The sequence below is a fragment of the Heterodontus francisci genome, chromosome 3, assembly GCF_036365525.1.
Source record: "Heterodontus francisci isolate sHetFra1 chromosome 3, sHetFra1.hap1, whole genome shotgun sequence".
In the NCBI taxonomy this organism is placed as follows: Eukaryota; Metazoa; Chordata; class Chondrichthyes; order Heterodontiformes; family Heterodontidae; genus Heterodontus; species Heterodontus francisci.
The window spans coordinates 128,023,814-128,039,311 of NC_090373.1; positions in this window are offsets into that span (position 1 = coordinate 128,023,814).

Sequence of the window (15,498 nt, forward strand, 5' to 3'; positions counted from 1 at the left end):
CACCCTCCTTTAGTTACATAGAAGGTGAAGTTGTCTAGGGCGATGTTTTTGTAGCGTCCTGGAACTGTGATCATCCCCGAAACTGGAATGTTAGTGTTGTCACAAGCTTGAAGAGTGTCTGTCGCAGGAGTGAGAGAATTGGGAAAAATACAGATGGTAGAGTTTGTCACTCAAAATAGAAACTTTTGCACTAACATCGATAAGAGGTGACACTGAGATGCCTGTGATCTCGACTGAGCACTCATTAAAGTGACCTGGTGCTTTACTTTTGGTGATGGAATATACATGTAGTACCTCACTCTCCGGAAGAGACTCCGCTACGTGTCGAACTGATGAAGTCTTTTCCTTCGACAACCTGCACATCTTTGCAAAATGTTTCCATTTTGAATGAGTTACACTTTTGCCCTCGAGCTGGACATGGCATTGTAACTTGATGCGGATTTCTGCAATTTGGGCACAGTTTTGCAGATAACTGACCACAGTGGGGCACATTTTAATGAGGTTGCTGAGGTTTTCTTGGCCTTAACCCTTGTACTGAAGCTGGTTGGGCGAGCTGTGTATGCATTTCTGAGTCTAAGGGTGCATGTGTGTGGAACCTCTTCAAATCTAACATGGCAGTTTCGATCTGGACTGCTCGGGTTATGGTTTTTTCCAAGGTTAAATCATCACCCTCCATGACAAGACGATGCCTAATTTGTGGAATTAAAGTCTTTTCAATTAATTGGTCATGAATTAGTTCGTTGGTTAGTGTGCCAAATTTACATGTAGACGCCAATTGCTGCAATGCCGTCACATATGTTTAATGGACTCACCATGTCCCTAGGATCTCTGGCAGAATGAATATCCTCTTTCATCACATTTTTCTTTGGCCCGAAGTATTTTCTGAGAGCACTCACTGCCGCATCGAACATAGATGTATCTTCGTGAGCTGCTTGAAGACAAGCTGTCCTTCTGCCCCTAAGCATTGTATGAGTATTGTTTTCTTACGGTTTGCTGCTATATCTAGGCTGTCCATCCCTGTAGTGAGAAAGTAGGTCTTGAACCTCGAAATCCATTTCTCCCAACTCAAAGGAGGATTTCCTGGCATCGGTAGGAAGGTTCTGGAGCAGATAACCTTAGATATCATTCACTCATCTTCATCGCCAAGTTTTTGTTGTGTTTATGCTGGGTTTAATTTCGATATCTGATTTAACTCTGAGCAGATATCACACTGTGTTAAATAACCAACTGGTTTATTTAAAGCACATTAACATTAACAATAAACGGCCTTACAGAGTGTGGCACATGTCTTTGCAGCAGCCGGTGTCTGTGAGACGGACTCAAAATGTCTCCCGGAAGCTTCTAGAAATCTCCCACAATTCCCCTACTGCTCTCTTGCTCCACCCGTATGTTTGAGCAATCAAACTGATCAGTCAAACGCTACACTTACTACTGCCTGTGCACTTAAGGAAGTGAACTCAATTTAAAAGTCTTCCCGAACCAGCACAATCAGCAGAATCTTGCAATTTTTTTGACCTAGACTGTGGTCACATTTGTGGGTGGGACCTGATCCAGGTGAACTGAATCTTGAATCAACATAAAAGATCACAGAAAACACAAGCATAAGTGATTTGGGGTGTAACCCAACTACATTTTAAATTCTCCAATCTTTTGTGCTGGTTGAGCTGATTCTGCGCAGATTGCAATGATATTACTAGCGGAAATGAACAGAAACTCAACTGTGTGATTCTCAACAAAAACAAGAAATATGGAATAAGCTCTGGGTTAAAATAAAGGGATGAACTTAATATTTGAACTTCTGCTTAAGGTTTTTTCTTTGCAGTTTGTCAGTACAATTATATTTATTCAATAAGAAAAATCAATGTGAAAATTAAGAACCAAGATGGGTAAGCCCTGCCTAAAGGATGTACACATCAACATTATATTCAAACACTTATCTGCTTAAAAATGGTGTCACATGGGTTTGGAACTCAGATCAAGTGAGCATAATGAATGCACTAAACACTTTTTTTTAAATAAAAGAACATACTCCAAGTCATTGCAAGCTAAGCATGAGACGTGGAAAAGAACTAACCACTGGGCTGCACTAACTTAGAGACAGTAGAAGGTATCTGGGAAAGAGAAATGATAAACTTGAGTTCAAAATTACATGAACTATTTAACATAATGATCAGAACTGTATGCTGCATATTAACTACCCTAGAGAACACCATTAATGTCATGATCCTGCTTTTTAAAGCTTGGGACACCACCGGCCCACTCTGTTAAAGAAACATCAACACATATACGAGTAACAGAGCTAGTGTTAGCCAATTTATATGAAATGAAGGCTTTGGTCTAGAACAGAAGCTTATGTATTGGAGAGTGATTATTTCGCCATGAGTCAAAACCTCCACTGCTGCAGGTGCTGGATTAGGATGGAGGCAGGAGCTACAACAAGATGGTGATCAGAGAGCTAAAGCTTTTAGTAGTAAGATCAGCAGATTACTATAGAACTAAGGCTGGATATTTTAAGTTGATTAATTCAGACAGATTGATAGCAACAAGCATCAAGGTTAGTACATTGAACTTACAACTTTGAGACATCAGCTAAATGCCAGTTTTGACTCTCAATGCATTAATCTTTCTCCAGTATGTAACTTTGCAGTCTCAATCAATTGTCCAGAGCAGGGAGAAAAAAAATACTAAATGCTGATAAGAAGAGCCAAGACGTAACACTTAGAAATTTATGTTATCTAATCTACGGGTCCATATGTCTATTATTGACACACAGAGAAGAGTAGAAGTTGAAGGAGGACTTAACTCAGAAAATAAAAATCAGGGACAAGTTGAAAATTGGAGCTAAATATTAATTTAATCAACAATTTATTTAAATAAAGCAGATACATGAACAATATTCAACATAAAATAATATATAACAAATAATATATAATCCTCTCACTGGATTATTTCGGCCAATTTGAACTTTTAAATTGGATCCCCACTTCTTATGTAGTGAACCACAGCCACAGACTGTCTGATTTCGAGCATGCCTTCTCTTTGTTTAGTCAGTCTATAGACTGCTTGGGTGAAGACTGTCTTCTGAAGTTGACTCCCCTTCAGCGGTATCATTACTTTAAAGTTTTTCTGAGACAAAAGACATGCTAGGAGAAGACATTTACCCTTTCTTTTCCCTGTACTCCTGACCTCACTGAACCAGGCAGGGTCACTCAATTAACCAGTGGGCTCCCAATGCCAGTAAGGGTACCCCTTGGGCACTGGATAGGAGGGACAACTTTGAGACCAGCAGTCTGAAACTTTTTCCCATTAGCCAATTAGGTTTCAGGGGTATCCAAGCCAGGCTTGTACCATCAGGTCCCAAAGCTGACCTGTATGCCAGCTTCTTCCTGGTATCCAGTTTGCTGAGCTGTATGGAGATGGGAGCCAAGGGAATTCCATTATGGGAAAGCCTCCCTCGGGCCTCACCTCCTCCAAAATGATGGACCATGCATGCACTAGACAGAACCCATATTGCAGTCTGTTTCTGTGCAGAATCTTTTGAGCAGAGAGCCAGATTTCTGGCCACGCCAGTGGGCCAGATATTTTATGGACCTCAACTCAAAAGTTGAACAACTAATAACTAGAGTGCAACCATTCTCCTAACATATATTCTGCCTTTGTTCAATGACAGAGCAAATGCTAGATTCTGAAATAGTTTTGTGATCATTCTAACTTCTAACAATTATTTATGCTGCAATCTTATTGTGAAAAGATTTCTTTAGCTTCTTAGCGTCATAGAGAGATACAGCACTGAAACAGGCCCTTCGGCCCACCAAGTCTGTGCCGACCATCAACCATATTTATACTAATCCTACATTAATCCCATATTCCCTACCACATCCCCACCTTCCCTCAATATTCCTACCACCTACCTATACCAGGGGCAATTTACAATGGCCAATTTACCTATCAACCTGCAAGTCTTTGGCTGTGGGAGGAAACCGGATCACCCGATGGAAACCCACTCGGTCACAGAGAGAACTTGCAAACTCCGCACAGGCAGTACCCAGAACTGAACCCGGGTAACTGGAGCTGTGAGGCTGTGGTGCTTCATTTCTGCTTATAATTAGATGGCTTGATCATTAATAAGTAACAATGAGACTAATGATAACACAATTGTGGACATATTTGTATCTGTGTATTAATCATAAAGACAAAGTAGACATGAATAAACAAAAGATCAAGATGAGTAGAAAGTGTTTTTACTTAAACTGAGACTGCTCTCATACTAAAATGTATTCAGAAAAATTATTCCCCAAAAAATGTGTCTGTTATGGTCTCATTAAAGAGAGGTTCTTGCTGAATTGCAGAGGAGTAAATCTAAACAAAATCTGAGTTTTGCTAACAAACAGGAGAATTTTCGAGGTATCACTGCAGAACCAATAGAATGAATGGTGGAACTAGTTTTCAACATTAATGCCAGGTGCATCCTCTGATGATACCACAGGAGGATCATTGCTTAGTGAGGCAGTGCCTGCAGATACTTGTGTAATGCAAAGTGATCTGCAGCTAACATTACTGTTACTTGACAGCTTTTATGCTTCTCAATGCATGCTGCTACCAGAGGCCACCTATTCACAAAGTCTGCAAACTTTTTGAGGGCGTAATATGAGATCTTTGAATGACATTTTTAACCATTCTGCAAGAGAGTTAAAGCTGGAACAAAAACAAGAACAAGGAATTGATTTGGTTTTTGAACTCCAAAGCAGCTGTAGAGGATTTGATGAGACCTAATTCTACTGATGTGTCTATGGTTGGCATTCTTCAATCTATGAAAGATGATGGACATGCAGCAAACAATCCATTTAAGTAGGGTGTCTTCTCTTGCTGCATCTTTGCTAATGGCTATGAAGACCAATCCTTGGCAGCAGGTTCTGCCAGAAGTGCTGCACGTGACGCTGTGAGTTGTTGTTTTTGATGTTGGCGCCTGTTGCCAAGCTACTGTAGCAACTGGTTGTCGTGGTAGTGCACACCAGTCCACAGGTTGTGTCACCACAGTTCTCTCTTTCGCCAGCAGATGTCTCCCAAGTGCGATAGCCAACATTTAGGGCCTGCATGTCATGCTTGCAAGCATCCTTGAAGTGGAGCTTTGGGTGCCCCACTGGGTCATCTGACCCCAGATACTTCACCTTCTTCCATCCTGCAGACGTGTCTAATACACCGAAGCTGCCTCTGTTTGATTAATACCAACACACTTGGGAGTTCTGCCTTTGAGAGGACTGCCACATTTGTGATTTTGTCCTACCAGGATATACCCACCGCAGACAGCGAAGATGGAAATTATTGAGCTTCTTTTCCTGGTAGCTGTAAGTCGTCCATGTTTCACTGCCATACAGCAAATTGCTGAGAACACAGGCCTTATAAACCATCAGCTTGGTCCTAAGGGTCAGCTTGGTGTTATCCCATGTGTGTTTCACAAGTCAGCCAAAGGTGGTAGTTGCTTTCTCTATGCAAGTCTCAGCTCTACATAAAGGGACAGGTAAGGTGGAAGAATTTGCTAACGACTTCCAGAAGGTGTTATTTAGTGTGATCAGGGATGGAGATGACCATAGTCTTCTTGATGCTTACTTTCAATGAACACAAGTTACAGGCACAGGAGAGACAGTCCATGTGTCTTTGTAGCTGAGTTTCCATGTGAGCAACTAGCACAGCTTAGAGGAGTTCTCTGATTGGGACATGATGTGTTTTTGTCTTTGCTTTCAGCCTTGATAGATTGTACAGCTTGCTATCCGACCTAGTGTGCAAGTAGACTCCTTCCAAATCAGCAGGGAAGGTGAAGGTCAGGAGCATGGAGAAGGAGATGACAAACAGAGTGGGGGCTAGGACACAACCCTGTTTCACTCCATTCTTCACTCCTAAACTGTTGGAAATGGAGCCATCAAACTGTACAGTGCAGTGCATGTTGTCATGGAAGGAACGGATGAGACTGAGGAGCTTCGGTGAACAGCCAGTTTTTCCCAAAATCTTGTACAGCCCTGCTATGCTGACGATGTTGATTGCTTTAGCGAGATCTACAAAAGTAAGGTAAAAATGGTAGACTCTGTTCCCTACACTTCTCTTGTAGCTGGCGTATGGAGACGATCATATCCACAGTAGACCTGTCGGCACGGAACCCACACTATGCTTCTGGGTACACTCGGCCTGCAAGTAAATGGAGTCTTTTAAGTATGACCCTAGCAAAGGCCTTCCTGTGACACTAAGGAGTGAGATGCCCCTGTAGTTGTTGCAGTATCCACTGCCGTCTTTGTTTTTGTATAGTGTAATGATTTTGGCATCATGCATCTCCTGTGGAACAGAGCCTACTTTCTAGCAGAAAAGGAGACAGTCATAAAGATGTGGCAATAGATAGGACTTTCCGCGTTTGAGCAGTTCGGCTGGGATTCCGTTGTTGCCTAGTGCCCATCTGTTCACTAGGCAGTTTATGGCCTTCTCGAGCTCCAGTGATGAGGATTCTTCATCTAACTTATCCATGACAGGAAGTTGTGGGAGAGCTTTGAGCGCAGACTGGGAGATGTCTGACTTACAGGAGTACTGCTCACAGTCGTGTTCAGCCCAGCAGGACATCTGTTTACGTCTGTTGGTGAGTACTTCACCATCTGCTGACTTCAGGGGAGCAACTTTGGTGGTGACAGGGCCAAGTGCCCTCTTGATCCCTTCGTACATAGCTCATAGATTTCCCTTGTCACATGCAGCTTGGATTTCTTGACATAAGCTAATTCCAGTGTTTGTTTGTGCAGTACCTCCCTCTCCTTTGCATGGCTGTTTTGGCTACTTTCAGGTCATGCAGTGTCATAGCTGTTGGGTTTATGTAGTGCATCATGCAGGCATTGTTTTTTTGCATCAGTGACAGATATCATCTCAGCTGAGTAGCTCTCAAACCAGCCCTTGTTGTGGGTTCCACCTTTACTAAATGATGCTTCTGTTGCTTCATAGATGATTGAGCTTAGTGACTTCCAAGCTTCATTATTGCCGTTATAGGTGCTTCCCGTTAAGGCTTTGGTGGGTAGCAAGCATCTATGATGTGTCTAAGGCCTACATTACTGCGGTTGGTTGTATTTCTGCCTACTCAATATCACACTGCAGTGGATATAAACATTTATCCATCCTTTGATCTACAATGGGTATTGAGCCAACTCCTTTCCAAAAAAGGTCCGTATACTGTAACATACTCTATGAGAAATCTACTACCTCCCAACACCATCACAACCACCCCCCTCCCACCGCCCCACCCCCCCCCAGAATAGGGTTTATGTGCAAAAGCCAGCCAATTTTCCACCAATTGAAACTGGAGTGCCGCAATGCAAGATCCGTTGGATGCAGCAGTTCACCAGTAACATTTAAATGGGGCCGGAATCTGAAAATGGTTTGGGCCCCCCACTGTGGCTTTGGGCACACCACCAACTTTGTGCCCATTTTAGGTCAAGGTTGAAAGTTTGCCCCATTGTCCAGATCTTTATTTCCGGTGTAAGTTTGTGAGCCACATTAATGTCTCTCTCCTTGGTTCATCTTTGGCTGCATTGGACATACTTCACCTCTGTCTACAACTCTTCCACACTACGATCAGGATTGTAATCCTGATCCAATGCTGCCTTAACAAATACCCAAATTTTAGAATTTTCAACGCAGATGATGGGTCTTAGAAAATCTGAAAAACCTTCAATTGCATTAATCAGTATTGACATCATAGATTCATAGAATCATAGAGGAATAGAGCACAGAAGAAGGCCCATCAGGTCTGTGCTGGCTCTTTCGCTGAGCAACCCAGTTACTTCCACTCCCCTGCTCTTTCCCTATATCTCTGCAATTTTTTTCTCCTGTCGGTATTTATCCAATTCCCCTTTAAAGGCTACTACTGAATCTTTATCCACCACCCTATCAGGCAGTGCATTCCAAATCCTAACCACTTCTTGCATAAAAATGTTTTTCCCCATGTTGCCTCTGGTTCTTTTGTCAATCACCTTAAATCAGTGCCCTCTGGTTATTGAGCCATTGGAAACAGCTTCTCTTTGTTTACTTTATCTAAACCCTTCATGATTTTAAATACCTCTATCAAATCTCATTTTAGCCTTCTCTGCTCTAAGTTGAACAATGTCAGATTCTCCAGTCTATCCATGTAACTGTGGTCCCTCATCGCTGGAACCATTCTGGTAAATCTCTTCTATTCCCTCTCCAAAGCCTTCGCATCCTTTCTAAAGTGTGGTGCCCAGAATTAGACACAATGGGATGAAAATTATGAGTGCGCCGCAAATCGCAGCCGCCCCGATGATGTAGAGGGGGCGACGACTCCGTCCCTGGCAACGGCATCCAGCACCACTGTGCAGGCGCCGGCGCCATTTTTAAAGGACTTCAAGCCCTTCAGGTAAATTGAAATGATTAAAGGTCCCTCTGCACTAATATTAGAAATAAAATTTGATTTAAACTTCGCATCCTCTCTCCCGCCCCCCACAATGAGTTTTCAATAAATAAAATTACTTATACCCCCGGAAAACCAATTTTTTAAATGACGAACCTTAACATCCACGTTCGGAACACTTGACCCTCAGCCCCTTCCCACCATCCCCACAACCAATCGGAGCAGTTTTTCTCACTCCCACACCTCCCCGGACCTGAAGATTTCACTGCTCCCCCCTCCCCACCAGTGTCACGCCTTGGAACTCCAAACAGAGTTCCGAAGGCGCGCGAGTTCTGGCTGCCGGCTGGAATATTTTGGCATCATGCATCTCCTGTGGGACGGCCGCCGGGACAAGGTTGGTTCATTTGAATGTTTTTAACATAATTTTAATATGGAAATGAAGGCCCCGCCACCAAGCAGTGCAGGGGCCGCACAGAGGCCTCACCACTGCCAGTAAAATGCGGTGGGGCCTTCTCAGCGTCCGGGGTCGTGGCGGGCCTCTCATGGAAGAATTTAGCATTTATTGTCTCTCCTCATTCTTCCTACCAAAATATATCACTTCATATTTTCTGCTGTGAATTTCATGTGCCATGTGTCCACCTATTCCAGCAGCCTGCCTATTTCCTCTTGAAGTCTATTACTATCTTCCTCACTGTTTTACTACACTTCCAAGCTTCATTGCATCTGCAAATTTTTTATTTATTTATTTATTTAGAGATACAGCACTGAAACAGGCCCTTCAGCCCACCGAGTCTGTGCCGACCAACAACCACCCATTTATACTAACCCTACAGTAATCCCGTATTCCCTACCACCTACCTACACTAGGGACAATTTACAATGGCCAAGTTACCTATCTCCTGCAAGTCTTTGGCAGGAAACCGGAGCACCTGGCAAAATCCCACGCAGTCACAGGGAGAACTTGCAAACTCCGCACAGGCAGTACCCAGAATCGAACCCGGGTCCCTGGAACTGTGAGGCTGCGGTGCTAATCACTGCGCCACTGTGCCGCCCACAGTGTTGCGGTTGTGTCCTATGTAGAATTAATTATGGAAGTCTACTTCAAACCTATTGCACAATTGAAGTTTACTTTCCTTTCATGCATCATTGCCTTATTATTGTAAAGGTTTCTCAATAACATTATTAAATATTCTTAAATGTCATGCAATTTATATACTGTATATTTTTGTCATCAATGATAGTGAATTACACATGAAAAATGGGCTTTAATAAATCTGTTTCATACTCAATTCCTATAACAGCTGCAGTTATTTGTGGAAGCACAAATTTAAATACTCCTATTTTAGATCCAAGTGATTCAAACTAAAATAAACACAAATTGCTAAATGCTGAGATTGAAAAAGAAAGCAAAACCATTCTTTTTGAGAATAAATTGTGTGTTGTGACAGATGGGATGAAGGTCTGCTCCCTCAGATGGCTGTTAGCAGTTAGTTTCAGCCTAGCTCCCTATAGACATGAGTTTGTAGCAGAAAACTGCCCATCAATTGTCACTAATTAGCACTAATTGGGTAATTTCATTCAGAAAGGCCATTAGGATAGAAGGGGAGGGAAATGGAAGTCTCATACTGGTATAAAATGGGATGCTTGTCTGAACTTGGAGTTAAAGCATGTAGTTGGAATAATTGAGAAAAGATTTCTACACTTCATCGAACCTATGCTATTCCTGACATTCATGCTGTTGGTGCGAGGTGTATTGTCAGCTTCACTTGATAAAAGTCACAACTTGCTGTATAGTCATTTTTTAAAAATTAAATAATATCCCACTTTGGAAAGCAAACTTGGCAACTCATAGTGCAATAGAATATGATGTAATTTATGTGTGTCTTTGAAGAACAATTCCTTGTCTGTCCAATCATGGGTTATTGTTCCTCTTTTCGGACATTGGAATATTTAGACAGTTCTCCATACAATTACCATTACTGAACTGAGCTACCTTTGATCCATTTTCAGCTCCACTGGGTTTTAACATATTACCAGCAGTAAGGTAAGTGATTCAATCAGTACAAACCAGTATTAATTACTGTTAAACTACTTAAAAAGCACGAAGTGAGATCAGTCATCTGTTAGTAACAGCAGTAAGACTACTGTCAGCGGTGATTATACTAAACAAAATTCTCTTGGAAGCTATGTTTTACCAAGCATGAGGTGAAGATACTAAACTTGAGCATAGCTGTTACACAACTGACTTAGCCATCTAGGAACACAGGAACAGAAATAGCCATTGAGCTCTTGGGCCTGTTCCACCATTCAATAAGGTCACGGCTGGACTCCAACCAAACTCCATGGGCTGAATTTTCCCGGCCCATTGGGGTCAAGCTGGGATGCAGGAAAGTTGGCAATATGGCAGGGGAACACGTCAGGAGGGGAACCCGACGTCTTCCCGACATCATGGCATATTGCCAGCGGCAGACACCTCAGCGACTGGGCTGCCCACTGGGCAGCCAATTAGGCCACTTAAGGGCCCAATTAAGGACCACTTCCCACCCCTATATATATAGCACTCTGATCTATCCTTTTTAGCTCCAAAGTGGATGACCTCACATTTGCCGAAATTAAAATCTATTTGCCACAGTTTTGTCCATTTACTTAATCTATCAACATCGTTTTGTAATTTTATGCTTCCATCTACACTGCTTACAATAGCACCTATCTTTGTGTCATTGGCAATCTGTCATTACCCTTGACCCCTCTGTTTTTGCAAACTACCTCCCTTCCTCTCCAAAGTCCTCGAACATGTTGTCTCCGCTCAAACCAAGCTCATCACTCCCACAACTGCTTATTCCTCTATGTCAATTTTTCTCGCCTCTGACCGCATCAATATGACCCCAACCAAAGTAACAAGTGCCATTTTCAATGCCTGTGCTTATCTGTCTATCACTCCTGATCCTTATTTTAGCCTTTGATGTGGATGGTCACATCATTCTCCTCCAATGTCTCTCCTCTATTTTCCAGTTTTGTCATCCAGTCTTGGATGAGCTACAATTTCCTTCAGCTAAGCAATTGGGAAGATCAAAACCATTGGGCTGGATTCCATCTGGCCGTAAAAGATGATGGCCCACACGCGCGGCATTCACTCTGCTGAGCTGTCGCGATCTTAAACACTACGGCTCATTAACATGCCCAGGACGACCAATGACGTGGAGGGGGTGGGCGAGCCATCCCTGGCAACGGTGTCCAGTGCCATTTTTAAAGGGCTTAGAGCCCTAAATGACAATTTAAAATTTTAAAGGTAAAGTGCATTTAAAATTATTATAAATAATTTTTAAAATCTTTCCAGCCCCTCTCCCACCCCCCGCTCCCCAATAGCATTACATGTCATTCCTACCGTTCCCCCCGCCCCAAAATACCTACCTTGAATATATGACCTTCTCCCCCCACCCCACAACGTTTAGAACCTTTTACCTTTACCCCTTCCCATCACCCCCAGACCAATCAAGTAAGTTTCCCCGGACGAAGATTTGAAGGCGCGGCAGTGCCAGCCACCGGGATTCAGGCGGCACTTCAAGAGGCGACGGGAAGTTCATTTATCCAGGTGATTTAATTTATTTACATATTTAAATTGAAGTCCCGTCGGCGAGCGGCAGGGGGGCCGCCACGAGGCCTCGCTGCCGCTGTAAAGATCGGGATGGGCCCTGCTGGCGCCGAGGTCGGTGGCGGGCCTCATCTGGAGCAATCTTCATGACCCCCCCATTGCCACCGTTCCCGACATCAAGAGCTCTATAAAATTCAGCCCATTGTCTTCAACCCCACCAGAAATCCATAGCCTGATGACAGCCTCCAACCTTCCTCCCAGCCACTGCTCAGGCTGAATTAGATTGTTTGTAATTGTGGGGGATGATTTTAACTTTTAGAGATAGTGTAAATGTAAATTAGATTGAGTGAGGTGTATAATGGGTGGCCAATCTGATATCTGTACTATCACATACAGTTAAAATGACTCCTCTGGTGTCTTGTTTGACCTCTCAAGCTGAGCTTCCAAACTCATATCCTCTCCATCCCAAAAACTGCCTATTTCCACCTCTGTAACATTGCCCACCTCCATCCCTATATGAGCCTATTTGCTATTGAAATCCTCATTCTTACCTTTGATTATGTCAATGTTCTCTTGGCAGAGTTCCCCTCCTTTACCTTCTTTAACCTTCAGCTCATCCAAAACTTTGCTTCCTTTTGCTATCCTCTCCAAGTCCTGCTTGCTGACCACCTATGTCTTCATTGTCTGACATTGGCTATCAGTTCAACATAGTCACAGATTTAAAATGCTCATTCTTGTGTTTAAATCTCTCTACAGTCTTTACCCTCCTTATCTCAGCATTTGCCTCCAACACTTGAACTCTTTTCCTGACTGTTCCATTCCTCTGATTCCAGCCTCTTTTGCATCCCCTTCCTCTTTACCCCATCATTGACAGCCAAGCCTTCAGGCAGCACGGCCTCAAGCTCTGGAATCCCCTCCCTAAATTTAACTATCCTCTATACCTCCTGCTGCTCACTTAAGAGCATCCTTAAAACCCATCTCTGACCATACTTTTCATCATCCCTCCTATTATCATCTTCTTTGGTTTGATGTCCATTCTTTTCTCTCTCTGTGAAGCACTTTAGAAAGTTTTCTATGTTAAAGGTGCTATATAAATGCAAGTTTTTGTTGATGAGATGGTAGAGGAGAAAACAATGGCATGTTACACAATTGCCTTTGGGAATGGAAATAATCTGCCCAGCTCCAGACTCAGAGGAGCTCAGGAAATAGGGGGGAGAAATTTGTTTGCATAGCATTGTATCTAGTGGTGCTTCGCAGACTTAGCTCAATTCTCCAGAGGCAAACAGCACCATGGGTCACTACCTCACTGGCCCATGTGGTGTTCTTCAATGCTATCAATGAAGAACGCCACGCGGGCCACACAATTAGCGGCCTGCGCACTGCCTGCCCCTGTGGAATTGCAATAAGTCTGCATGGTGCCACTTTGCAAACAAATTTCTCCCCCTAGGATTTTTGATGGCTGAACACAATCCTCAAAAATAAGACATTGCAAATAATCACAGCAAAAGATGTGAAGTGGACCACGAAATATCAGCTTGCCTCAGTTGGTCGACTCTTGAGTCAGAAGATTCTAGGTTCAAATCCTACTTCAGGACTTCAGCATGTGATCCAGGCTAATACCTCACCGCAGTACTGAGGAAACTGCACATTGTCAATGGTACCATCCTTTAGATGTGACGTTAAATTGAAGCCCTGGTTTGCCCGGTCAGATGGATATAATGGATCCCATGATACTGTTCAAAGAGCTGTCAATTCTCTCAGTCTCCTCCCCAATAGTTCGTCCTCCTCCAATACCCACTAAATAAAAATCAGCTGGTCATTCTCATTTGCTACCTGGAGATCTTACTGTATGCAATTTGGTTGATGTGTTTATCTACGTAGCAGTAATTAATTTAATGCAAAATTCTTTCAGATGTCTTGACTATTTGATAAGTTGCGACATAAATGCAAGTTATTTTTGTCAAGGAAGAAGATTGCCAATAGTCAGGCCTGATAAACAACTAGTTACAAACTAGCCTATCAAGAATATACAAACATACGAATTAGGAGCAGGAGTAGGCCACTCGGCCCTTCGAGCCTGCTCCGCCATTCAATAAGTTCATGGCTGAACTGATTACTCCACATTTCCACCTACCCCTGATAACCTTTCACCCCCTTGCTTATCAAGCTTGTTCAATGTTGACAGTGTGCACAAGCTAATTTTGAAGGCACTAACATGAATCTAGTACATGTGATCCCAATGCAATGTGTATGCACATACAATATGGTTGTAACTGGAAATGTCAGATAATATTGATATAAAGTTGAAATTCTATATCTGCATCTTGCATGTCACATGCAGTAGATTATCTGTAAATGAACATGTATTAACCTCTGCTAACATGAAACTAAAGAGAACTGATTAGATTACAAGAGCTGTAGGCACCAGGTATAGGTGGAAGGATAGGTGGGTATGTCCTGAAGGCAGGTGTGTTGTTGCAGTATTCAGATATTGGAAAGGGATTGCATCCATCGCTAAGAATAGGTTTGATAGAACTGAAGGTGTTATACAGTTTGATCTGAGATAGATCAATACAGCATTTAGGTGATAATTTTCTAAGTGTGCTGATATCAGGTGAGATTTCCCAGCACCAGCAGTTATTTGGAATGTATAGAGGAACTTCAAGGTCAACAATTAGGCCATCATGAGACCTCTCCGAAAGTCTCCAAAGCTACTTCTTCCAGTAGAACATCACACAGCAGTAATATGTTACAATAAATATACTTCAAAGCAACATGTGCCTTAAGAGGAGGCCCATCACATTAAACACACAACATACCTTTGATATTATTTTCAAAATGGTATGCCAAGGTATGTTTGGATGGAAGATGATTGCAAGAAAGTGGAGTGTGTGCAGCAGCAGCCTATAGAGGAAATCCTTGTACACAGAATGGAATGGCATGGATGGAATTTCCTGGAGAAGGTGCAAGTTGTGAAGCAGAAGATCCCAAGAGTGTTTTCAGGCCTCGCATTGATAAGCAACTCTATCCAAACGGGAGTGAGATCTTATAGAATGACTCCATGTGCTTGAGCTTCCTCGATGCACAGTCAGGGTTAGGTGTGGATTTCAATTCTTGGATGGATTTGGCTGTAGGGATATCTGAACAGAGAATGCCTCTGGCAGTATCCACCCTGCTCATCTGCCATCTAGTACGTTCCTGACTCTAGTTACTTTTACAGCTAGGGCCTTTCTGCCAGCCATGTGTTACCCAGACTGAGGGCGACAAAGGAGCAGATCAGCCAAAATAGGCTGGAAGCAACCAAGTTACAGACTTAGATGTCCCAGCAGAAGACAGGGAGCTCCAGTGAAAATGCTGAATCTTTTCTTTGACAATCCAGTCTACCCAATACATTGAGATGAGGTGATGTGCCTATGCTGGCGTACTGCCTGAAGCACTCAGTCGTCCATTTCAATGTCTCATTCTCTGATTCTTTTTGGACATCTAATCACTCTCTCCACTATCTATTCTATAG